Raw genomic sequence first — 27,167 nt, 5'->3', positions numbered from 1 at the left:
TGGGAAAATTAATAAAGTAGTCTTGTTCAGGCTTCAGAGGCAGACGCAGGCCTCTGCCCGACCTGTGACCTTGCCTGGACTGCACGCCTGCTTGCACACCTAACGATTGCTGCTAGCAAGTCAAGCGGCACTTACCATAAGAAAGGGAGTGGGTCTTGGAATTTCCTGAGCCCTGGGGACCTGGCTAGTCCCCCAGGGTCTGGAAAATCTTGTGACTCACCTGGTGAAATTAACAGCATTGTTACAATTGAACCAGAGCTGCATTTTTGCATGCAAACTGATAATATCAGTTTGCGGCCTGGAATAATAAACGGAAGCCCCCAGGACTCCATTCTGAAATCTCACCTGTGGGGTGGACGCACCGCCCAGGACCCTTCCCAACTGGGGCTCCAGCGTGCTGTTACTAGGGACTTCCCAGCTGCTGTTTGGATCTGGAAGTAGGGGTCAGCCCAGTTCGGTGATGTATACCTTGTTATGTTTCTGTAATAATCTTATTCCTTTCCTTCTAATGATTGTATATTAAAATTAAGTTAAACCACCTTTCATTAAAGAGTTGATTAAAGCTGTTTGTGTGAGATGAGTGCTTATTTTGCCAGCTAATCCAACAATCCTTAAAACCGAAAGCAAGCTTTCAGCAAAACATACCTACACATGTTCTCTTTTATATGCTTTAAAATATACATATAACCTATAAGGTGAAAGAAAAATGAAGCTCAGAGATATTAAGTGACTTCCAAGATTTACAAGCTGGTCGCCCAACGGGGTAGTGGGGAGGAGATCCACTCCCCCCACCAACCTGTACTCAGGACCTGCACTGAGTTTGTGATGTAAAAGCTCCAGCTGGGGCAGTGGACAGTGGCATCTGTTATAATATAGAGTCAAGCGCAGGCCCAGGAAAAGTTGGTCCCTTTCCTCCCCGCCACACCTGTGAAGCGAGCAATGGCTGACATTATCACAGTGGAAGCTACGTGTCTACCATGGTGCTCTGAAATAAGTTGCCAACAAAGTCATAAAGCCTCCTCTGACATTTAAACAGATGGGAAGCAGCAATTTTATGAGATTATAGAAATAAGCAATCTTGAGATGAGGAAAAAATCTTAGGAACCAATAAGACTAATTTCTCACCTAACAGAGGAATCCCACCCAAAGATTCTCTGGCAGGTAGGAACACTTCTAATTGTAGGGAATGTCACTACCTAACAAGACAAGCCCATTCTATTTTGAACAGCCCTAAAGAATTATGAAATGCCTTCCTATACAGAACCAAAAACTGCCTCCCTGTAACTTCTCCCTCTTGACCTGAGCCTTATCTTCTTAAAATATAGAGATGATTTCAAATGATTTAGGAAACTGATGATCATTTGAAAACACTCCTACCCACCATGCAGTAACACATTACTTGCTTAGAGGTAAACGTAAGCCACACAAGCCAGTAAGTAAACAGTTGTTTAGCGAGTCCTTGGGCACAAATTTCCAGCTCTGAAAAAGCTTAAATCCTGGACAACAGGGCAACAGTACAATTATTTTGTTAAAGAAAATTAGTTAACATCATGCTCAATAATTTTGATTGCATAAATATGCTGTGAAAATGATCTGTCATCTTTGAACAAGAAAAAGATGGCCTGTAAATTCTGTTTGAATGTCTAAAGAAAATTTCCCTCCACGCATAAACAATGTACTTAAAACTAACTGTAGTCTCAACCAACCCACGGAAATTTAGAGTTACCAAGGATCATAAATTGTCCCTATCTCCCATTACCCTACACAAATTAATATTCGAAAGTTGTCTTTAAATCCTGTGTAAAAATTTAACCATGTGGCCAATACATGGCATTTGCTAAAAAAAAAAAAAAAAAAAAAAGTAATAGGTTCTAGTTCTTTCTTGAAAAAACAGTGGCATACGTACAATTATTTATTATTTTCCATTCTCTGATGAAAGATACAAAAAGTAAAATTAAACAAAAAACTGACTTCTCATCTTTTCCTTAAATAGAACATTTAAACTGTCAATTAACTAACAGTGGCAAGACCCAGGAGGTGGTGGTGATACTAGTGCTGCGGCACCAGATTCTTTACATGTGAAGAATATACTTTGAAAATGTTTTTAAGTAGGAGGCTGCTTGAGGTCCACAAGAAGAGCTCACTCATAACTTGTTTCCATCAACAGTCACAAACAGTTTTTTGCAAAGCCCAAAAGATCTCTTGTAACTTTGGTAGATACTTGGAAGACTCCTTTTCTAAGTGAATAAATCACTCACAAACACACTGGATGTTAACTTTTGTGGTATTTCATCAAAATAAAATTATAAAATTACATGGACAGAATTTTTTCCTCCACAGTACCTTCTATAAAATCAACACTAGCCCATGCATCCCAAAGCAACAGTCTGGCCCCTGATCCTGAATTCAGTTCAGGATATATAACCATCAATAAGCAGCTACCAAGCAGAGCGCCAGGACTTTGAAAGCATCCCTGGCTTTCGAGAAGCAGACATTCCTTTCAGCCATATTCCTTAATGCCCAAAACATAAAATTTCAGTGAAATTTTAATTAACAAATTCAAGGCTCAATTAGGATGCTCACGTAAAGTAATATAAAACCTTATGTAAGCCACAGTAATGAGAGTGAACTCAATCACAATAAACATTTAGTTAAATAAAAATATTTTTATTATTGCCTATTCAGAGATGTATATAAGTGGCAAACGCAATTAAATATCCCCATAAAATGAAAACTAACTGTAAACAGCCCCAGCATACTTCTTTGCTTAACATCCTATAGCTCCAATTAATTTTATTCCCCCAAATAGTCGCTCACAACCTACTCACATAAATTTTTCTCCATCTCAGAAGAAGTCGGCTCCTTTGGCTGTATCAGCATCCCAGGCAAAAAGGACCATGCGAGTCATACTTGCCCAAGGGCTTCAGTTTTGGACACTGGATACGTGGCTTCATCCAGGGGCCTGTTAGAAGTGCAGACTCTTAGACTCTACCCCAGACCTGATGAATCAGACCCTACATTTCCACAAGCTCCCCAAGTGATTTCCAAGCATATTACAGCTGGAGCAGCACTGCTACAGACCAACCATGGGGTCTCAAAAGGTGGTCCCAGGACCAGCAGCATCATGAAATGGGAAATGCAAGTTCTCGATCCCCACATGCAACTCAATATAAAAAAAAAAAAAACACCCAATCAAAAAATGGACAGAAGACCTGAACAGACATTTTTCCAAAGAACACATACAGATGGCCAACAGGCATATGAAAAGACTCTCAACATCCTTAATTATTAGAGAAATGCAGATCCAAACAACAAGATTATCACCTCACACTTGTCAGAATGGCTATCATCAAAACATGTACAAATAATAAATTCTGGAGAGGATGTGGAGAAAAGAGAACCCTTGCACACTGTTGGTGGGAATGTTGGTGCAGCCACTGTGGAAAATAGTATGAGGTTCCCCTAAAAGCTAAAAATAGGACTACTACATGACCCAGCGATTCCACTCTGGGTATATATCCAAAGAAAATGAAAATACTAAGTCAAAAAGATGCATGCACCTTGTGTTTATAGCAGCATTATTTACAACACCCAAAACATAGAAGCAATCCAGGTGCCCATCAACAGACAAATGGAAAAGGAAGATGTGGTATATATATATATATATATATATATATATATATATATATATATATATATATATATACACACACACACACACACAATGGAATACTACTCAGCCTTACAAAAGAATGAAATACTACCATTTGCAGCAATATGGACAGACCTAAAGAATATTATGCTTAGTGAAATAAAGCAGACAAATACTGTATGAAATCACTTACATGTGGAGTCTAAAAATAATACAAATGAATGTATATGCAAAACGGAACAGACTCACAGATACAGAAAACTCAGTAGTGGTTACCAAAGGGGGAGAGGGAAGGGTGGAGGGACAAGTTGGGGGTATGGGATTAACAGATACAAACTACTATGTATAAAATAGATAAGCAACAAGGATATATTGTACAGCACAGGGAATTATAGCCATTATCTTACAATTATGTAACAATGGAGTATAAGCTGCAAAAATACTGAATCACTAATGCTGTACACCTGAAACTAATATAATATTGTGAATCAACTATACTTCAATTAAAAAAAAAAAAAACCCCTGGAGGTGGGGTCCAGCAATTCATGTTTTTACAAGCCCTCCAGGTGAAGGACCAGATAGTAAATTTAGTCTTTGTGGCCATATGGTCTCTGTCGCAAGCACTAAATCACGCAGCCGTAGCACTAAAGCAGCCGTGTACAAAACATAAACAAATGAGCTTGGCTGTGTTCCAATAAATCTTTACTTAACGGACTCTGGAATTTGAATTGTATATAATTTTCATGTGTCATGAAATATTCTTCTCTTGATTTTTAAAAATCATTTAAAAATGTAAAACCATTCTGAGCTCACGGTCCATACAAAGCCAAGTGGTGACCGAAACTGACCCGTGGGCTCTAGTTCACCAGCCCCTGCTTTAGAGGTGAGATGATTCTCCCCAGTTGCCACTGCCCTCCTTTCCTGGCCCACAGGGGTCCTTAAGGTCACGCCCCCAGGATCGATGCAAATCAGAGCACTAAAGCAACCTAGCCTCTCAGCAAAACAGCAACATTTCAAACACATCCTATAATTTTGTAGAAACAGCCTTGCTGAGGAGGGGATAGCAATTCCCATACTAATAACGCTCAGGAAATAAAGTAAGATTCTGCTGAGAAAGTATAATAAGACTTGTGAGCTTTTTAAAACTTAATTATAAATGTTCAAGGGAGGGAGAAAAGCAAATGAAGCAATCCAAAGGTGTCCGCGATCGGGAGTCCAGCCCATCTTTCTAATCTTACTGATCTTATCTACTACCTCTTCCTAAAACCCCCTGTGCCCCAAATGAATGCAACCGCTCTCTGTTCCCAAACTCCCATCTGAGGATGCCCACAGATCTCTCCCACTCTCTCCGCATTAGGAAGGCGCTGCTCCCCCAGCCCCATGTGTCCAAAACCTGCTCATTCCTTGCTGTCTGGCACAAACACAAGTCCTCCAAGGAGCACCCCCAATCCTCCAGCTACAATGAATCCCTCTGCAGTCTGTCCTTGTGTTTCTATTCTCCTGATTATCACATTCTATTCCTTATTTGTAGATTTTTTTTATACCCTGCACTAAATTATAAGCTTCTTGAGCATAGGAGTATCTCACTCATATTTCTTCAACACATTTAGTCCCCTAGCACAGGGACACAGTAATGGTGACTTGCGTATTTTCTGAAATGATTTTTATTTCGTGAAAACAATATAAAATTACTATAGAAACAGCAGCAGCAGCTACCATTATTGACACTTCAGTTATCGTCAACCTTATAACAAAACTTCCTTTCAGGTAGGAATCCTTGTGGCTCACGGGACCCACATCCCGCTCGGGTGATTCTTGGCACTCAGGAAAGGACACTGAACTTTGGTAAGATCTCGCCACAGCCTTCAAGGGAAAATGCAGAGGGATCATTCTTTGATACAGTGTGGGTTAGAGACCATCTTCTTCCACAAATCCTTGCGTTAATCCCAACTCAACCCAACCATTGTGCAGTGGATGGAGAGGCAAAGACATCGTATGTGGGAAATCCAGCTACTTTCATCAGGTCCAGATAAGCATGGACTTTATGAAGACTTTTCATAATCTCAGAATGCAGTGATGGAATGAAGTGACAATAACGTACAGAAAACACAAAGTAAAAAACAAAAAAAAATTATTAATTCCGACTGGTGGCTAATCGAAGAGCCATGATTTGTTAGGGCATTAGTATTTCCTAGGTCCTAGCTGAAAAAGAAGGAAGGGAGCGAGGGAAGGAGAAGGGAGGGAAGGAGGGAGGGAGGGAGAGAGGGAGGGAGGGAAGGCGGGAGGGAGGGAGGGAGGGAGGAAGGAAGAAAGGAAGGAAGGAAGGGAGGGAGGAAGAGTGAGGGAGGGAGGTTGGTTAACTAAGGCTAAGGGTAAAATGACAGGCTTGAATATCAAGAAGGTATCTTAATTTACCTTGAGACCCACTTTGCAAAGTTCATAAGTAAGTTACACAATGACTCAATACAAGAGCAGCAAAGTGGATATTCAGGCAGGAGGAGAGGCAATCAGTCACGCGAGGCACATGGCAAATGCAGCCCCGATGGGAAGGAGAAATTCAGTAAGGGCAGTAATATAAGTGAGAGTAGCCCGAAACTTTCTAAACAAGAGGGAAATGAGCAGCCTGATCTATGAAAACAAGTGTTTTCTTTAGCGGAGCTGATTCAAATAGGCATGGAGTTCCTTTTCCATTGCCTCCTATAAAAAACCACATAACCCATGAGCAGACAGCAATAGGAAAAATATATACGGCAAAACTCATAGGCTGGCCTCAGGACAGAACTTAAGGGGAAATGATTACCTGTATGAATAAAATGGCTTGTGCAGTTTTCATTATAGTTGTATATTCGTAATGCACTTATAACTAATAACTAACTAAAATAAATAAATATGTTCCTCAGTGGGGCAATTTTAAACACAGTTATATTGCAGCCTTTATAACCATGAATAATCATGGACAGATGGATGGCCATTATTATTAGAGTGATTCTGTTTGTTTTCATTTTATAGAAAACCCTGAGGAATAGGCTGGGAGAACTCTGACAAATCTGAGACACATGGTGGATTGAAAAGGGGCTTACTCTCTATGGGGGATGCTTCTTACGCCCTATAAGCCTGGGTTTCCTCATGTAAAATGTAGTTAATATTAACACCTACCTCACAGGTATGTCGTAAGCACCAAATGAGATGAGAGATGACAAAGGTGCCTTGGAATGGTAAAGCTCTCTACAAAGAGAGGCGTTTCCACGTGGGAATAGTTCACATGGACTGAATGAAGGGCAACAATTTAAAACTGTTGACTAATTTCTGTAAATGCTATTCCATTTAAACTAAGTGATAATATCTGAATTTCGAATTGTTTGAGAAAATTGCTGATTATTCTTTACAGCAACCTCCCCAAAACTGAAACATTTTCTGGTTACATAAATGATCCGCCTAAAGGCAAAATGCCAGAACATGAGACGCAGCAGGTGATGCTACTGGATATATTCAAGGAACACTTAAAATGCCAGTCAAGCCATCTCCTCAAAACCCAGCCGCGACCTCCTTATGATCCACTGTAGGACTGCGTTTGTGAATTACCACCGCGTACAAAAGTCCTATTCCCTTGTACCCTCAACCCCACTCCTCAGCCTGTGCCTGTGCACACATGTGTATACACACACACACACACACACACACACACACACACACACACAGAGAGAGAGAGAAATGCCAGGAAAAGGAAAAGCAATTCTAGCTAGGCTAGTTAATTTAAAGCATCTTCCACCTGCAAGTTATTTCTAGCTTTCTGAATCTTCCAATCAATAAAATGTCAATAACAGAACTTTTTCTTAGAGCTGATACTTGTAGATGAACACGGTAATATTAAAGTACACAAACATGACTCTCAAAGGATGGTAACGCTGCTACAGAAGCTCCTTTCCACTCTCGGTGGCTGTGTGCTAAACGCACCACTGAATCAATCATCATGCATGACGTAGAGCAGGCTTTCAAAGCACTACGAGACCAGCACATACACTTCCTAAAGATGTACATCTCCTAAGTGAGTGGTGTTTTCAGTAAATACCATGCCAGCCCGGACCTCAGTGACAAGCTGTGTGATTCAGCCTATTCAGACCACTCGGGAGACCTATGTAATCATGAGTTTCAACTTTCAAACAAACAGAATTCATTTTTCAAACAAATATAGAAAGAGAACTAAGTAATCATGAGTTTTGATTTACAAACACAGAAAGATACTTAAAATTTTTGTGGCATAAATAAACAATGTTATATCGGACATAAGAAAAGAAAGCAATAGAACAGAACTAATGACTCAGAAATAAACCTCATTATATATAAAAATGTAATACGTGACAAAGAATCCATCAGCAGGAAGGAAAACATTGTTTAATAAATGGTTTGGCAATTACTAGCTAGTAATTTGTGTGTGTGTGTGTGTGTGTGTGTGTGCGTGTGTGTGTATATATATATACACACACACATGCACATTCACACACATATATGGATGTATATATATAAGTTTTACACACAAATATATCTGTAACAAATATCTGTTATGTGGATGTGTAAAATTTAGGCACCCCATTCTAGATATACAAAATTAATTTGACACCATTTTATACTAAAAAATATAAAAATAAATCAAAATTGAAAATATCTCAGGCTCTAGAGGTGACACCTTCTATGCTTAGAAACTACAAAGGAAAAGAGGCACAGGCGCCTACATAAAAATGTAACACCACTGCATGTTTGAAAAAAAAAGACTAGGAAAAATATTTTTGCTAAATATGAGTTTTTGTAGGTAAATTGATAAAAGAAGCATTAACTCAAGAAATAAGCAAGTCATAGATAAAAAGCCCTCTTGAGTGTCCTGTAGAAAAGCTCCTCAGTTGGGCACCCTCCGCCCTTAGGACCCAGGCTATGCTTTCCCTTCCAGCCTCATCTCTTGCAGCCAGGACTCCTGCCACACCGAACTACTTAAAGCTACTTACTGACGATCTCCAGGTGAGTCAAAGCTTCCAAAAGCCCTATGTCTTTGTGCTTTCACTGTACTGGAGTGGCCACACTCCTTATTCTCCCACCTGGAAATTCATCTTTCAAAACAGCTCAAGCCTCACCTGCACCAGGACACCTGCCAATGCCTACCTGTATCCCCATATGCTGACCTGCCCTGTCCAGCACTGTCCAGAAGGGCTTTCTATGGTGATGAAGATGTCCCATGTCTGTGCTGTCCAGCATGGCAGCCACTAGCCACATGTGGCTGTGGAGCACTTCTCAGTAGCCAGTACAACTGAGAAAGTTTATTTTAATTTTATTTTTAATTTTACTTCCATTTAAATGTCTATATTGGGTGGTGGCTCCCCATATTAGACAGCACAGCCATCTAGACTGAGGCCTTCAGGAGTTCCCTAACTTTGTCTTATTTATCTCTGTATCCCCATCATCAGCCCAATGCCAGGTACATGAGCGGAAACTTTGTAAATGTTTTTGAAATGAATAATTTTAGGTGTCAATTATGAACCAAACACTCTGAGTACATTCAATGTATTATCTACCTGACCCTTAAGACAACAGTATGAAATACCACTTTATAACCTCTGTTTTACCAATGAGGAAATGAAGGAACTAAGAGGGCTGAGCAAGGTGCGGACTAAATGTGTCCCCTCTCCTGCCACATTCATATCTTGAAGCCCTAACCCCAATGTGATGGTATTTGGAGATGAGGCTGTTGGAGGTGATTAGGCTTAGATGAGGTCATGAGGGTGGGGCTCCCATGATGGGATTAGTGCCCTTCTAAGAAAAGGAAGAGACTGAGCTCTCCCTCTCTCTCTCCATCATGTGAGGACACAGCAAGAAGGGGGCCGTCTGCAAGCCAAGAAGAGAGTCCTCTCCAGGGAAATGAAACTGCTGGTGCCTTGATCCTGGACTTCCCAGCCTCTAGACTGTGAGAAGTCAATGTTTGTTGTGTAAGCACCCCCCAGTCTATGGTATTTTGCTGTAGCAGCCCAAGCTGACCAAGACAAGTAACTTGCCCCAATCACACAGCTAGTAAATTTGGGAAGGGATTCTAAGCAATAAGCCAAAGGAATGATTGTGGATATTATGTTTATTTCACTATGCTTCCAAGCTTTTTGTGATACAGGTGTGGTAACTTTCTAATTTACATTTCTTTCTTAAGTATCTTTATATTAACTTTTTTGTATTAAAGTATAACATACATACAGAAAAGTGAATTAGATAGTTAAATGAGACAACACAAAGTGAATCCCAAAGAACTACCACCCAAATCAGAACCGGCACTCTGGAAGCCTCCTCCAGTGCCCTCCCACACTCCCCCAACCATCTTCCCTACAGACAAGCTCTCCTCTGACATTTTACACAACAGATTTGTCTTGCCTATTTTTGACCTTGATAACAAGTGAACTCATACACTGTGTACTCTTGTCTGTCTGGCTTCATTCACTCAGCACTGTGAGGTGTGTCCCTGTCATTGTGTTCAGCAGCAGCTCTACTGATTACCATACAGGATTCCACTGGAAGAATACACCACAGGCTGCTCGTCTGTTCTCTTACTGAAGGACACCTGGGGCTATTAAGAATAATGGTGCCATCCACTTAATCTTTCTAAACTCTAGTTTTCATGTCTTTAAAATGGAGATATGATTTACACCAAAGTGTCATTGAAAGTATTGATCAGAATAACACACAGGGCAGGCAAGGAGGGTGAAGGGAGTCAAAAGGTACACACTTCCAGTTACAAAATAAACAAGTCATGGGAATGTAATGTATAGCATGGTGACTGTGACTATAGTTAACAATACTATATTGTGTACTTGAAAGTCATCAAGAGGGTAGATCTAAAGAGTTCACATCACAAGGAAAAACATTCTGTAATTGTGTATGGTGACTTATTGTGGTAATCATTTTTCAGTATATACAAATGTCAAATCATTATGTTGTACACCTGAAACTAATATAATGTTATATGTTAATTACACTTCAATTTTTTTAAAAAGATAACACAAAATACTGAGCATGTAAGAGGGAGTAAATACATGGTAGCTCTTATTCAATTAAAAAAAAAAAGAATAATGGTGCCACGAACATCCTGGTATGTCTTCTGATGCACGTATGTGCCACACTTCTGTTGGTTATATTCCTAAGAAAGGAATTATTGGACTATAGGACTTGCAAATATTTAAATTTTGACTAACAGTTTTACAAATTGGTGTACCCATTTACACTCCCACCAGAGTATGAGAGTTCTAATAACCTCCAATGTTGTTAATACTGATATTTTTGTCTTTTTAATTCTAGTATTTGTGGGGTATGTTTATTGGTACTTCATTGTGGTCTTGTTGCATTTTCCTGAGGACTAATGGAATTGAATATCTTTTATTTATTGGCCCTTTGGATACTCTTTTTTTGTGAAGGATATGTCAAGTCTTTTGCCTACATTTCTACTGAGTTGTTGTTACTGCTTTTTAAATGTTTAGTTATTTAAATATTTGGATATAAGATCTTTATCACCTGCATTTTTACAAATATCTTCTCTCACTCTGTGGCTTGCCATTTCAAACTCAATCATCTTTTCCTAATAAGCATAATTTCTTCATTTTAATGTAGTCCAATATTTTCTAAAGAGACTGATAGTGACTTTTTAATATCATATAATGAAATTTCTACTTTTAGTTATGTCATTTTTTTCTTTATAGCTGTCTTTTTTAGTTACCTATATATTTAGAATAGCTACCATTCTCTCTTTACCTCTAGCAATGATCCTTATCTCTAGGTCTACTTAGAAATAGTGATATAGTCACACTAGCTTTCTTTTGGTTAATGTTTTCATGGTATACATTTTCAGCCATTATTGTTCAAATACTGCACCTTTCTCCCTACTACCTTCCCTCATTTTCTGGGACTCTAAATACACGTACACTAGATTGTATTACCATGTCTCTTATGCTCCTTTCTGTTTGGCATTTTTTTCTAATTGCTTTTAATTTCCATGCCTCAGCCTGGAGATTATTTTAATCTATTTTCTAATTCACTATTTCTCTCTTTAGCTGTATCTAATCTGCACTTATGCCTACTGTTGAGTTCTTAATTGCAGTTAATTTTTTAGATCTAGTTTTTTTATACTTTCTTATAGTTTCCAGTTCTACTCTTTTATAGTTCTAGCTCCAGTCCAATTCTCCAACTTATGCCTGAATATAGTAATCACAATTATTTTAAAGTCTGCGTTTGATAACTCCAATAACAGGGTAACCCCAATACATGTTCCATTTCTTTTGTCTGTTTTGTCTCTTGGTGTTCAGTCAATTTTGCGTTTTTTTATACTTAATTTTTTTTTAATTGAAGGCTAGAAACTATGCATGAAAACTGTTAAAGATAACTTGAGACTCTGAAGAATGTTACCTTTCTCCAGAAGGGATTTTACTTTTGCTTCTGGCAGGCAGTTACGGTAGGGAAGGTTGCTTAATTTAATAAGGGATTGTGCTAGGCTTCTGTCTTTGCAAGGGCTGGCCTATTTCCAGCTCAATCATATTCCTAGATTATAAGCTTAAGGTATTCCAAATAAAAGCATGATGTGTTTATTAGAGCCCCTCTTTTTTTGGTGGGCTCTGAACTGCATTTTTATTCTCTGCCACCCATGAGTCTTCTAGAAGCTTTGCTCAGCTTGAACAAGCATATGCTTCAAGGGGAAATGTAGTGCCAACAGTCAGGCTCACTCCTCTGGGATCTTGGATCCACAGCCCTTATTTGCATTGATAGCTCTCCAGTGCACTTTGAAAATAAGTCATTTTTTAAATTATTATTGAGGTGAAATTCACATAAAATGAAACGAACTGTTTTAAAGTAAACAATTTAGTGTCATTCAGTACATTCACAATGTTGTGCAACCACCACCTCTATCTACTTCAAAAACATTTCCATGTGTGCAAGAGGAAATCTCATACCCATTAACCAGTAACCTCATTGCCCCCTCCCCCAGCCCCTGGAAACCACTAATCTGCTATTTCTATGGATTTACCTATTGTGGATATTTCATACAAATGGAATCATAAAATATGTGACTTTTTGTGTCTGGCTTCTTTTGCTTAGCATAATGTTTTTGAAATTCATACACACTGAAGCATGTATCAGTACTTCATTCCTCTTTATGTTTGAATAATACTCCATATTACATATATATCATAACTTGTTTATCTATTCATCTGCTGATGGACACTTGAATTGTTTTCACCTTTTGGCTGTTGTTAATAGCACCACTCCGAATATGCATGTACAAACACAGGTTTTTGTTTTGTTTGGGCTTTTTTTTTTTTTAGTTTTTCTATTTTCAGCAGGTGAATTCTTTTACAACAAATCAGTCCACCATTGCCAGAAGAACTCAAATTTAAATTTATACTTGAAAAAATACAATATAGAAAAAATTGATCCTGAACTAGTTACTAACTGGAAGGCTTATTCTTTAGAGTATAAAACAAATACTCAACTTCAAATAATTTGACAAACATTTGGAAACTGCTTTGTTGGTGCTTTTTTAAGACTATAAACTTTCCTTAGGGCTAAATACGGAAACAATTAGTAGTGTAAAGACCAACTCAGCCCTAGATACATATGTTATACAAATTAAAATATGAACATTCCCTTTTACACAAAAAATAAAAAAATAATCTTAAGTAGTTCCCCCTTTATTTCTCAAGCTAAAAATGCCTAGTTTTCAGCTATATGTTACTCCTACATTTAAAAAGTACTACAGTGGCTATAAGGACATTGACATTTAAAAATTAACATTTGACAGAAAAGAAATAACATCTTAACACAAGGAATATTAATTGGGCACAAGTAACCTAGATTCCCAGCCCAACTGAGAAGCTTATGCATAAGAATGATGAAAGCTAAATGTAAACTTTATAAAAGACTATAAAGTTTAAGAGGAATATGAAATAGAACTATGAAAACAGACTTGCCCAACAAAGAAGAGAAAGATGGTTATAAGACTGTGCCAGATGACTTTGGTTAATTCCTGAAATGTCTAGAAATGTGAAAGTAGAATAAAGAAATTACAAGTGTAGAAATCTGATTTCACAGCTTATCTCATTACTCTACACCCACACTATTGAAACAAGTGCCAGGTTCATTTGAAAAACACAATATTAAACTATGATCACTTACATGGATTCCCATTTTAAAGTAAATAAAATTATCTCAGATGTTTTTCAACATCTTAAACTGAAAGTTTTAGTAGCCCAAGAAACCCACTGCTTATTTACTCTCTAGTGAGAAAGGTAACAGGGATTAAGCAAAACCCTTGGCCTTTTTGTGGCTCTCTGTGCCTCGATTTCTCCAATAATAAATTCCTTTTTATTTCTGGAACTGAAGACCCCATACAGGATGTTTGGGAGAATCTCGCAGTTGTGTACTACATATGCTAGTAAGAAAGAGAAATGAGCAAAATTATTTGTAATATAAAATGTCAGTGTTTTTGTTTCCTCCAGACTATATCCCCTAAAAACTCTAATCTTCTTTGTGATATACCAACTACTGGTTTTAAAAAGGGTAAGGGGCTTCCCTGGCGGCGCAGTGGTTAGGAATCCACCTGTCAATGCAGGGGACACAGGTTCGAGCCCTGGTTCAGGAAGATCCCACAGGCTGCAGAGCAGCTAGGCCCGTGCGCCACAACTACTGAGCCTGCGCTCTAGAGCCCGCGCGCCTAGAGCTGGTGCTCCAAGACGAGAGAGGCCACCGCGATGAGAGGCCCGCGCACAGCAATGAAGAGTAGCCCCCACTTGCTGCAACTAAAAAGAAAGCCCACGCACAGCAACGAAGACTCAACGCAGCCAAAAATTAATTAATTAATTAATTAATTAATTTTTTTTTAAAAAAAAAGGGTAAGAAAACATTCTTATTGTTCTGACTAATATCACAAAAACCAGAGGATAGAGATATCCTTCTTTTACTAAATCCTTTAGGAAAACATAAATACATTTTTAATGAAGTCAGTCATGTTTAACAGTAAATCAAGCTTTAATTTTCATATTATCAGAAGGCTGCGTGCACACAGGGTTGGATTAGGGAAACATCCTTATTCCTGGGGATACGGGACCACTGGATAAACAGGGAGGTGTGGGTCAGTTGTTAGGCATCCACCAAAGTTGCTCTTCTTTTAAAGGAATAAGGTGGCTAAGGCCCCGGGCCATCCCAACTCAATGCCTTCTCCCCAGAACACAGTCCAAGCCCTTGCCTTCTGTCCTAGGGATTAGCTGACCCAAGTACTGGCCCCATAGGCCACAGGAGCCTCCTCTGCCCCTCAGTCGGAAGCCAAACCCCGCAGCCACGGAGAAGGCAGCTGCCTCCTGCACCCAGGCTCACTCTAGGCTGCTCTCCCAGGGCACGCGGCATCCGCCTTCACTGCCCCGAACAGCCAGAACATGCAGCTTGGCACCATGATGATGTGAGCTTGGGAGTCCATCCAGTGGCTTGACTGCCTTCCTCTTCCTGGGCACCCACTCTGTTCCTCTGGTCTAAAGCCACAAGAATCTGATCCCCTCAATTCTCCTTCAACTCAAACTCTGCTCCTATTCCGCCCCCACTCCTTTAACAGCCCCCCTTATGGGGAAATATATGTATCTATATACCATATAGATATAGAAAGTCATGTCATATTCTTATAGCACAAAGGAGCGAACTAGAACTACCAAGCAGGTGAAGCCACATGCCACTCTGAAATAGTAACAGGTGGGCCCCCTCTTCCTTCTCCACTCTTCCCTCCGGCACAGGGTCCCCACTCAGGCCGCCGGGCGTTCGGCACCATCTCCTCTGGATCGGTGTCCCAGAAGAAAGCAGAGACAATCGGCTCAATCCTTGGCCTTCGGGTTTCCAAAGCCTCCAGGGCCACAAGTGGACATCTGATGAGGGAAAGATTAGCCCAGCACTCGGCACACCCCCTCCACCGATGCTGCGGGGCGGGACAGAGTCTCAGCACGGAGGGAGGCGATGGGAAAGCCTGGCGTGTGTCGGTACCCTGGTCCCCAGGACAGGGCTCTCTCCCTTCGCGCGGGCCACACTGGGCACCCAAGGCCTCCAGCAGCAGCTCATCAAAAGGCACGGGCGCCAAGGAAAGAGAGAAAGCCACACCACCACTTTCTCAGCTGTGAGTCAGACATCCCTAAAGACTCCTAGAGATAACAAGCGCATTTGGAGGCAAAAACTAGGTCAGGACAGAAGTCAGAGAAATCATTTTTATCTCCAAGTAAAACGCGTAGCCAAGGGAAACCCATATTACAATTGTAAAAGGGAAAAAAAATCACCTATCAAGTTGACTTTCAGGCTCGCAAGCGGGGCTGGAGCTGACAGGGGTGCCGTGTGCCCCACCTGCTTTCCTGCCAACAGCACAGAATCAGGGAACAGCACACCACCTGACAAAGTCTCCCTCGGGGGCTTAAGGAACACAGGGGGAAGCAATGCCAAGTTGGAGCAGCTCTCTTTATTTCCCTAGTACAAAATCCGGCCTCAGCAATCATGTCTGGTCTTGAGGCACTGCCCAGAAGAAAAGCAAATGCAATTATAAGCACGTCAACTCGGCCTCAGCATCCAAACATTTGGAACGTTACAAGAGGTCATTGGAGAATAATCTGGAAATTTACACAAAGGGCTTGCCAGGAACAGCATAAAATTCAATAAGCTAATCATACAGAGACAGCATGTGATCATTATTGCCATCAGTAGAGTTGCTTATACAACTCCCTAAATCTCTTCAAGAGAACTTGAAGAGTATTTTAAAACCAAAACTTGAAGTATTTTAAAACCAAATACAGAGCAAGTGTTGGTGAGGATGCAGAGCACCTGGAACGATCACACACTGTCAGTGGGAGGATAAGTTGGTACCACCACTTTCAAAACCTGTTTGGCAGTCTCTTCTAAAACTAAACCCTACAACTCAGCAATTTCACTCCTGAGTATATATGAAGAGAAATGAGTACAAAAAATTATGTACAGAAATGTTCATAACAGTATTATCCATAATAGCCAAAAAAACTGCAAATGATCCAAATGTCCCTCAACAGCAGAATGGATAAAGTGCACAGTATCCGTACAATAGAATATCTCACAGCAACGAAGAGAAAACTCCGAATGTCACATGCTACAGACATAATGCGCAGCTAAAGAAGTCAGACACAGGAGAACAAACCCTGTGATTCCCTTTACACAAAGTTCAAGCACAGGCAAAAAGCTTCTATGGTGACAGAACAGTGTTACCTTGGAGTGTGGAAGGGTTTGGCAGGAGCACACCCACTGGAGTCCTGGAAATATTCTACACCTTGATGTGGACTGTGGTTACACAGACATACATACGTGCAAATTCATTGCGCTGTACATTTAAGATCGGCGTATGTAAGTTATAACTCAATACAAAAGTAAACTTTAAGAAAAGCAAATCACGTAACACATTCACCACAAGGATGGCCTGTGATTGTCAGCATTAAACAGCCCCTGTATCCTTACGGTACAACGGTGAGTGAAACAGAAGAGATCCTTCTCTTTAGAAGCATAAACTGGAAAACAAACACAAGAACACTAACACAGAAAACCAATTAATGAGTACACAGACAGAGAAAACACACAAAAACAGGATGCGATAGTGGAGCGACATGGAATAAACACCAACAGTCAATACCTCCATCAGGGACAACGTCAGGCTGACTTTTGTGCGCAATTAATCTATCGTTTACAGGCATGTGTGACAGATTTATTTCATTTTCCAGCAAGCATCTTAACTTAATCATGGTATTTGGTAGAATTTGGGGTCTAATTCTGTTAATTCCACTCCTGGGAAGTGTCATCTGATAATATAAAATGTGCACTCATAAAAGCCTTCAGTGTTTGCTGCGGTTAAAATTTACATCAATAAATTCCCACGTCATTAGTCCAACTGACTAACAGCCATCCAGGCCTGAAGTCAAGGAATCATGAGTTACTTTCTGCCAGAGAATCCCCGGATAAATAAGCTGCATCTCCCAGAACCGTGGCCATCATCATCTGGGAAACATCTCCTGTGAGGGGCAGCATAGGGAATGGACATAGTAAGATCCTTAAATGACTCATTACCTGGACCCTGGCTTCCTCATTTGCTGTATGGTGGAAAATAGGGCACCTCTTTAGAGAGTTACTGCAACAGTAAAAACAAGGTAACAGTCATTGGATGGCGGACGCCATGTGGGCGGCCAGCAGGTCTATTCTGTTTCATCTCTGTGTGCCCAGCCCAATCACACAGCAGAAATACCATAAACACGTGTTTGTGCTGGTTAATCTTGTGTGTCACCTTGGCTGGGCTATGGTGCCCAGATGTTTGGCCAAATACAAGTCAGTCTAGATGTTGCTGTAAAGGCCTTTCTTAGATGTGATTAACATTTATAATCAGTGATTTTAAGTAAAGCAGTAATGTGGGTGGGCCTCACCCAATCAGTTGAAGGCCTTCAGGGCAAAGAATGAGGTTTCCCAACAAGGAAGGAATTCTGTCTCAAGACTGCAACATAGAAACCCTGCCGGAGTTTCCAGCCTGACAGCCTGCCCTACAGATTTCAGACCTGCCAGTCCCCTCACCGCTATCCTGAGCCAATCCCATGAAATAAGTAAATCAGTCAAAAGAGAGAGAGGGAGGGAGAGAGAAGACATACTCACACACACACACACACACACACACACACACACACACACACACACATATCCTGCTAGCTCATTTCTCTGCAGAACGCTGACTAATACATACATGAGTAATGAGTAAAAATGAGTAAACATAAAGCACCCAGAACCATAAGGAGTTTACAGTAAACACACAAAACAACGTTACAGCCTTACCTCCTTCCGCTTTACTTGGTTAATTTCCCACTGTGCTGAAGATATGCACTGATTTGTGTGTATCTCATACTTTAAGTATTAAAACCAGCTACAATGTACGTATTGCCTGCTTACTAGGAGTCGAGCACTGTACTGACCAGATTGTTTCATTTTAAACCGCAGACCAACGGCATGAAAGGAAGGAGCTGATATCCCTGTTTTACAGGAGAGGACGTAGCACAGACTGTTGGTTCTCTATTGCCACACCAACACTACAGAACGAAACCCCAGATCCCAGTGGCTCGTGACCCCATTCATCGTCCAGGGCACATGTCTGCACGTTCACTGAGGCACCGGGTCCAGGTGGGTTCCGGGTCTGTTCCGGGTCTCACTCTGGGGCCACGGCCATGGGGGTGGCAACTCCAGGGCACTTCTTCTCAGTGAGGACCCCCTGAGCTTGAGCCCAGCACACAGCCCGTTCAAGCCTCCACCTGCGTCCCCTCCACCTGCGTCCCCTTCGCTGATGTTCAGACTCACCAGCCAAGGCGAGTCACATGGCGAATCACACGGCCACGCCCAACATCAAGGCCAGGAGGAGTGTACTAGGCGCCACGGCCACAGTGTGAAGTATGATGCCATAACAGGGGGCGAGAAAGGGGACTCAAGTATTCAATCTACCATGAATACCTTGTCCAAAGTCACAGAACAGCCAGTTAAAACCAGGACCAGGTCCACTGGACTCCAGGTCTGCCTACCTGACTGTTCTAATTCTTCTAAAACAAACAGCTATAAAAAGGCAGTGAGTCTCAGCCCCACCAGCAGGAGTTACTGCAATTACCTTTATACTTTTTTCAGTCAACTACAGCCCCCGAGGCGCACCCCACCCCAATCCCGTAAGTACCTTATGGTTCCTAACAAGAGTGCCCCCCCGCCAGGGGCACTGGAGTTAACACTGGCCACCGTTAACTGTGTCCAACCAATTTAAGATGTTCCAGATCCCACTTCATTACAGTCGATGTTCCAGGTGGAATTCTACCAGGGGAACAAAGCAGGTACTCAAAAACCAACAGTTGAACTAAACTAAAAATCGCTGGTCTTATTAAAACCTATGAATGCCTGAGGGACTAAAATAATCTTAGATATGTGAGACGTTCTTCTTAGTGAAGTTGCCAACCATTTCTCTGTACATTGAGTTCTATGCACTTCCGCTCTACCTTTGGTTCATATGAAAACAGAGAGACCCAACACTGAATCTCACCAGGAAGGAAACCAGAAGAGCTATGGAGAACCGTGCCTGGCTCCCATTCCTGGCCCCAAAGGGAGAGAGCCAGGCAGGCGAGGCTCCACCCACCACCCAATATTCTCCGTGTTCTACGCCAACCCACCCAGCCCTCAGTCTGCCTTCAGGCTAAATGATGAGAAAACTGCCGGTCAATTACACCTGGACAACCACATTTTAGTGGATAAAACACCAAGCCAGTTTTCTCAAAGACAATCTTCTATTTCATACATAATTTCAGTTATAAACGCACCTATTTTTACTACATCAGGCTAAACAAGTTGTTCTAAAGAAGAAAAATGAAAGATCACAGCCCATAAACATTTATTTTTTTCTTGGAAAGGTTCGCATAGAAAAAAGAGGCGGCTCATGGCTGAGCTGGACCTTCGCAATCTCAGTGCATCCTGGGTGATGTTGTGTCCCCTCCACCCCCTGCCCTGCTCCACCCTCGCTGCCTCTGCTTCCCCCTCCTCCATCCCACCCTCCCCTCCACAGCTCACCAGACATTTCATAAGCTCTTGTCAGAGCACAGAACTCTCCTCCTCAAAGCACACGATGGCTCCCAAAAAGGTACACGCTCCATGGCAGTGCCCTGACCTCCCCAGCGGCCAGATCCTGCGCTTCTCCTCCAGACTCAGCTCCCACTGTGACCGCCTTCGTAGCCCAAGCAGCTGGCACACACCTGGCACCCAGAAGGTACCCAAGTGTTTGTTGTCGAGTGAATAAATGTGAGTCTCCAGACTCATTTCCTACTAAGTAAAGCTCTCTCCCATCACCTATATTTACCAAATTCTCCCACTGCTCCCCAAATGCAGTATGGACTCTCTCTCTCCACACCTCCGCTCATGCTGGGCTGAATCTCAGCCTGGAAGGACCATTCCATCTATTTTCTACTCATCAAAATCCTTATTTCAGGCCAAGCTCAAATGTCAAGTTTCAGGACTTCTCAGATTTTTCTCTTGAAATCATTTTATCTCTGTTCGGAACTGATTTCCTATTCCTAGTGCTTTGTATTATTGTTTATCTGTCTGTCTCTCCATTACAGAGAACTTAAAAGTAGGGCCTTAAAAAAAATACATCTTTGTATCTTCCTTGTGCTGATTTAGCACAATATTTTTCAGACAGTAATACATAAAAAATATTTATTACGTAAAATCTCAGGCTGCTGCAAAATTCATAAATTATTCTTCTATTTGCATCAACTAAAAAATAATTTTATGCTATACATGCTGCACATTTAAGTAGAAGAAAATCTCATGACTATAAACACTATAACACCTAGTTATATCCCACAAGTATGACAAAATCTCGATTATCTGGTACCTTCCTGCCCCCAATATCTTAGTAAAACAAGAATCTAATAAACCAACAAAGATCAAAATCCCATTTACATCCACATTGCAAAAACAAACGAACGAATATACAACAAACAGCACACACAAAACTAAAAAGGCCTTAATGGTCTTCGGAAATCATATTCTAGATCTACTGTTATTTTATCAACTACACAACTTCGCTGATACAAGTCTCTCACATCAGATTCTGTTTTTCATTGCAGATTGTACTATGATTTTTCAGTATATTTTTGTAAACATGATTTGTAGGGGGTTACTAGACGAAATTTCAAATACTGAAAAGATGGCTGACAAACTATTTTCATGAACGAGGTTAATTCAGAATGCATTAATCAAGTACAAAAGTCAAGTCTCGAACTAATTTTTTTTTAAGTAACTTAGAAAAAGAAACCAGAGACAATAAGATGGCTGCCACTGGCTTCCACACCATCTGTGACTGAGTTTACGTGATTAAAACATGAAGGAGAATTTACCTAATTAAAATTAAGTACAAGTTGTCTTATTTGATTAGTTCTCTCCTTCACACTCCTGGGCCCCGTAACTAAATGCCCTGGTGACGGCTCTTCTACACAGCTGTCATTTTAATGGAAATAGATTTCAGTAAATTCAACAAATTTCTGTCCACCACCAATTCTTAGTCCATGTCAATCCCATTTAACAACCAGAAGAGCCATTATAAATTTGTCAGCACTTTAATTTCCCTAAATGCATTTAATTGATTTTTCATTACTCATTAGGTATTAACATCATCTTCTCTTAATAACAAAGTACAACAAAATTAACCATCATAAAAGCTCACTATTTTTAAAGCCGTACCTTTTAGAAACAGATTAGATGGGGATTTGTGTGTTCAATAGCTAATTTGACTGTTATTATGAAGAACATAATAACGAGAGGCTGAAGAGAATTCCCACCTTGGGGAGGGAGGGGGAAGGGGGGAGCATCAGATGTGGCAGAAAACAGCAAACAGAGCAAGACTGTTAACCCCCCCAGAGCAACGCAGCATCAAACTAAATATTAATGCGTGCCGTTTTTATTAGGCATCCAGAGTATCAAGATCCTGGTGACGGATAACAATGTCAAGGTGGTCTTATCTTTAAGTCTTTAATTCCCGCAGTCATACCTACTTTCTTTTGGTTTCACAATAACAATGACCACCCACCACAGGAAAAGCTAACACCTCCTACGTGTTTCCTAGAAGCAAGATATTGTTCTCAGTGCTTTGCATCCATTGTTCCATTTCATACTCACAAGACCTCGCCACAGCAGTGCTCTATTCCCCCAGTGTGTAAATGAGGCAACCAAGGAGCAGAGGTGAGGTCACTTACCCAAGGCCCCAGGTTTGTCAACAGTGGAACCGGATTCAAAACCAACCCGTGGACTCAGACCCAGGTCCTATCGAAAAGGTAGTTTCCCCCAAAGTGTGAGGGACCCTCAGTGTGGGACAAACAAGACCCACCCCAGAGAGAAATGGGAGGCCCAGGGGGTCACGCAGATGGCAGTTACGATTTTGAAAACATAGTGCTAGATATTTAGAAAATGTTTAAATAGCTTAAAAGTAGCTGATGCTTAATATTTCTTCATGAAGGACAACTAAATGTTAGTTTGTAAAACATTTAAATTGACTATATGTTCACCCACGTGTTCTAGTATCAAACACAGTTTCATTTGTCCAATGAAAATATGAGTCTTATATAAAACAGAAAATACAGGAACTTAACCAGGAATTCATTAATTGTTTAGTCATTAAATGAGTAGACCCAGAATCAATATATTTCAAATTCTTTCCTTAAGGAATCTTCAGTTCCATTGACTTCTGCAAAGTTAGGGATGGTCAACAGCTTCTTACGTCAGAATAATTAACCACAACATTCCAATTCTGGGTACAATGCAAAAATGATCCAAAAGTGCCTTACTTGACCCAAACCATTCCAGGACCCAGAGGCAATCCAGGCCTCTCTCATCTCCCTGTCCTCTCATCATTAGAGAAAGAACCTGGGGCTTCCCTTGTGGCGCAGTGGTTGAGAATCCGTCTGCCAATGCAGGGGACATGGGTTCGAGTCCTGGTCCAGGAAGATCCCACATGCTGCAGAGCAACTAAGCCCGTGTGCCGCAACTACTGAGCATGTGCTCTAGAGCCACAAGCCACAACTACTGAGCCCGCGAGCCACAACTACTGAAGCCCGCCCGCCTAGAGCCCGTGCTCCACAAGAGAAGCCACCACAATGAGAAGCCCACACACGACAATGAAGAGTAGCACCCACTCACTGCAATTAGAGAAAGCCCACACACAGCAACGAAGACCCAATGCAGCCAAAAATAAATAAGTAAAATAAATTTATTAAAAAAAAAAGAATCTGAGATAAGGAGAAGGAATGAAATTATTTCCTTTATAGTACAGTATATAATGGAACCGGTCTTACTAATGGAACACATCTTGCCTGAGAAGACAAATTTGGTGCTGGTTTATCTTTCTGAGCAGAAAGCGATGCAAGTACCCTTTTTTGAAAAACAAACAAACAAAAAAAACAAAAACGGCCATCAGGTAGAGATCTCATCTACTTCTCCACTAATTCCCACTAATCTTAAAGTGATTTCCACACTTCTTCCATTCTTTTTCAGTGCCCAAAGTATAAGAATTACTTTGAGATAATCCAAAGATAGTTCCTGGCTGAGGGCTACTGGGCACTGCTGCAAGTGATTGAAACTGGGAGACCAGATGGCCACAACCCTCCCCTTCGGGCAGGACAAGCACTGACCACAGGCATGGTGCCACAGAGCAAAGGGCACACTAGCTTAGCCCCACGTCCCCACAGAGGGGCTGCAGCAGCTCCCTCCCCTTTATTCTCTATGCATGTGGGCTTAGACTTTTGTCTCCACATTTCTAGAATGAAATGAATCCACAAAAGCAAAATAAATTCTACTGGAGTTTTTACCTTGGTCAGAGACATCTGTACCCAAGAGCTAAAGGATACTGCTTGCTTGCAGGGTAACTCTCAAAGCTTTTCAAGCAAAAGGGGGGAAAAGCAAATACAGAAAGCGAATGAAAGCTAAACAAAAAATATATGAGTCTGGTCAACATGGCAAGGACTCTTCTCTCTGTGCCCCTTCCACCTAAGTACAACTATAAACCCTGGAAAGGAAGCAAGAGTCAACCAAGGCAGAATTCTGAAAGGTGGAAGGCAGAGGAAGGTAGATGGTTAGGGACCCTAGGACTGAAGGAACAACAGAGCAGCAGGGTGCCTTAGGATCTCCTGCCCAAAAGCAGAAGGCAGCCCAGGGCTGGCATTTCCTGATTCTCCACTTAGCAACAGAAGGCAGCCCAGGTAGGCGCATCCCTCCCCTAAATCGAAAGGGAGTGCTGCTGACCACACCACGTGAGCCAAGCAAGGGGGACTGATGGGAACCCCTGCTGACAGTAAGTGGCCAGTGGAAGCCTCTTCCTGCCAGTCAAGTGAGAATACCCACCTCCACAGAGAAACATAGGGGGAAGGGGGAGGCGGCTCCAACAAGGGCAATTCCACCACAAAAGTACCTGGAATACCCCCAAGATTCCCCTCTCCACCTAGAGGGATCAGGGAGCCAGGCAGCACAGGTTAGAGGGACCTTCCCCACAACAATATCAAGCCTCTGTTTCCATGGACTGGAGACTCCCTCCCCCGTCAAGAGACACTGGGCATCTGGGCAATACCAGTAATGTCAATCTCAACACAACAAACAGCCAGGCACAGGAAGAGACACTGTCCCTATGAGCCAGAGATACTCTTCCCCCATCTAGAGGTGCAAGGGGGCCTGGCCTGAGGCCAGGAAGCTACTTCCGCCCCCTCACGCAGCACCAGCAGGGACCAATGTGAGCCCCAGTGGCACCAGATACATTAAGCAGGCTTCAAAATTAAATTACCAATGAAACCACAGCCCACAAAAGTAGGTCAGGATCTGTGTTCTAAACCTAAACAGTATGACTGCCTTCCAGAATAAAAGATTTAAATAGAAGTTAGAAACTCCTAACATAATAGCCAAAATGTCCAGAATACAATGGAAAAAATCACTCATCAGACCAAGAACCAAGAAAATCACAACTTGGGTGATAAAAAACTGTCAACTGGCACCAACCAACAGTGAGATAAATAAGATGTTGGGATTATCTGATAAGGATTTTAAAGCAGCCATGATAAAAATGCTTCAACAAGCAACTAAAATTTTTCTTAAATGAACTGAAAAATATAATAACAGAAATAAAAATCTCAGTGGATGGGCTCAGTAATAAAGTGGGGATGACAGAGGAAAGAATCAGCGAACATACGGACAGAACAATAAAATTTACCCAGTCTGAACAACAGAGAGAAAAATAAACTGAAAAAAAAATTAACAGAGCCTCAAGCACCTGTGGGACATTAAGAAAAGGTCCAACAATCGTATTTTTTGGAGTCCTAGAAGAACAGGAGAAAGAGAGTGGACTGAAAGAGTATTTTAAGAAATAATGGCTGAAAACATCCCAAATTTGGTGAAAGACATAAATTTACAGAATCAAAAAACCAATGATTTCCCAAGAAGATAAACTCAAAGAAATCCACACCAAAACACATCATAAACTTCTCAAAACTGAATACCAAGAAAAATCTTGAAAGTAGCTAGAGAGAAACAATAGATTACCTATAAGGAAACACCAATTTGGATACTCATCTGAAACCATGGAGGCCAGAAATAAGTGTTGAAAGAAAAGAACTGTCAACTGCAAATTCTTTATCCAGCAAAACTATCCTTCGGGACATTCTCACATGAAGGAAAACTAAAACAACGCGTTGCTAGAAGACCTACCCTTAAAGACTGGCTAAAGGAAGTTCTTCAAATACAGAGAAGTCATGAAGTCATAAAAAAAAAAAAAGGAATCTGAGATGAAATGGACCAGTTCTTCAAAAACCACAAACTACCACAACTCAACCAATACAAAAGAGAGAATCTAAATAGCTCTTTAACTATTGAAGAATTTAATTCATAAGGTAAAAACCTCCCCAAAAAGGGATCACCAGGCCCAGATGGTTTCACTGGAGAATTCTACCAAATGTTTAAAGAATTAACACTGATTTTATACAATCTCTTCCAAAAAATAGAAATTGAGGGAACAACTCTCAGCTCATTTTAAGAGGCCAGTATTATCCTGTTACCAAAACCAGACAATGACAATACAAAAAAGAAAAAATAATACAGACCAATATCTCTTGTGAATTTAGTCACAAAAATCATCAAAAAAATATTAGCAAACTGAATCCAACAGTGTATAGAAAGAATTATACACCATAACCAAGTAGGATTTATTCCAGGTGTACAAAGCTGATCTGACATTTGAAAAATCAATCAATGTAATCCACTATATAAACAGACAAAAGAAGAAAAATCATATAAATTGATGCAAAAAAAAGCATTTGACAAAATCCAACACCCATTCATGACAAAAACTCTCAGCATGTTAGAAGCAAAGAGAAACTTCCTCAAACTGATAATGAGTACCTACAAAAAATCTACAGCAAACATCATACTTAACGGTGAAAACCTAGATGCTTTCCCTCTAAGATCAGGAAGAAGTCAAGGAGGTCTGCTCTCAGCACTTTTACTCAACATAGTAGTTGAAGTTCTAGCCAGCTCAATATGGCAAGAAAAGGAAATAAATCTGGATTGGAGAGGAAAAAATAAAACTCTCCCAATTTACATATGACATGATTTACTATGTAGAAATTCCCAAGGAAACTACAAAAAAAAAAAAAAAAACCTCTTGGAAATAAATTCAACAAAGCTAGAAGCAAGATCAACACACAAATATCAGTTGCATTTCTATATGCTAACAAAGAGCTTGTAGTAACCAAAATTAAAAACACAATACCATTTATAATCTCTCCAGAGCAAATGAAATATTTAGGTATGTACCTAACAAAACGTGTATGGGATTTTTATGCTGAAAATTACAAAATGCTGGTGAAAGAAATCAAAGAAGATCTAAGTAAATAAAGAGATATATCATTTTCATGGGCTGGAA

General features: G+C 40.8%; 1 protein-coding gene across 1 annotated transcript in view; it reads right to left on the bottom strand.

Annotated features, from left to right (window-relative positions):
* The window catches only part of LOC309615795 (microtubule-associated tumor suppressor candidate 2-like), a gene marked incomplete at its 3' end in the record, with an annotated part of 335,518 nt that overhangs the window by 237,705 nt on the left and 70,646 nt on the right, over positions 1-27,167 (bottom strand). Inside the window, exon 4 of the mRNA XM_082365770.1 lies at positions 2,829-2,962. The remainder of the gene's footprint in view (positions 1-2,828; positions 2,963-27,167) is intronic.

This window comes from Balaenoptera borealis (assembly GCF_965194805.1).
Source record: "Balaenoptera borealis genome assembly, chromosome: 18".
Classification (NCBI taxonomy): domain Eukaryota; kingdom Metazoa; phylum Chordata; class Mammalia; order Artiodactyla; family Balaenopteridae; genus Balaenoptera; species Balaenoptera borealis.
The sequence above is the reverse complement of the archived record's forward strand: the minus strand, read 5'-3'. Positions and strand labels throughout refer to the sequence as shown.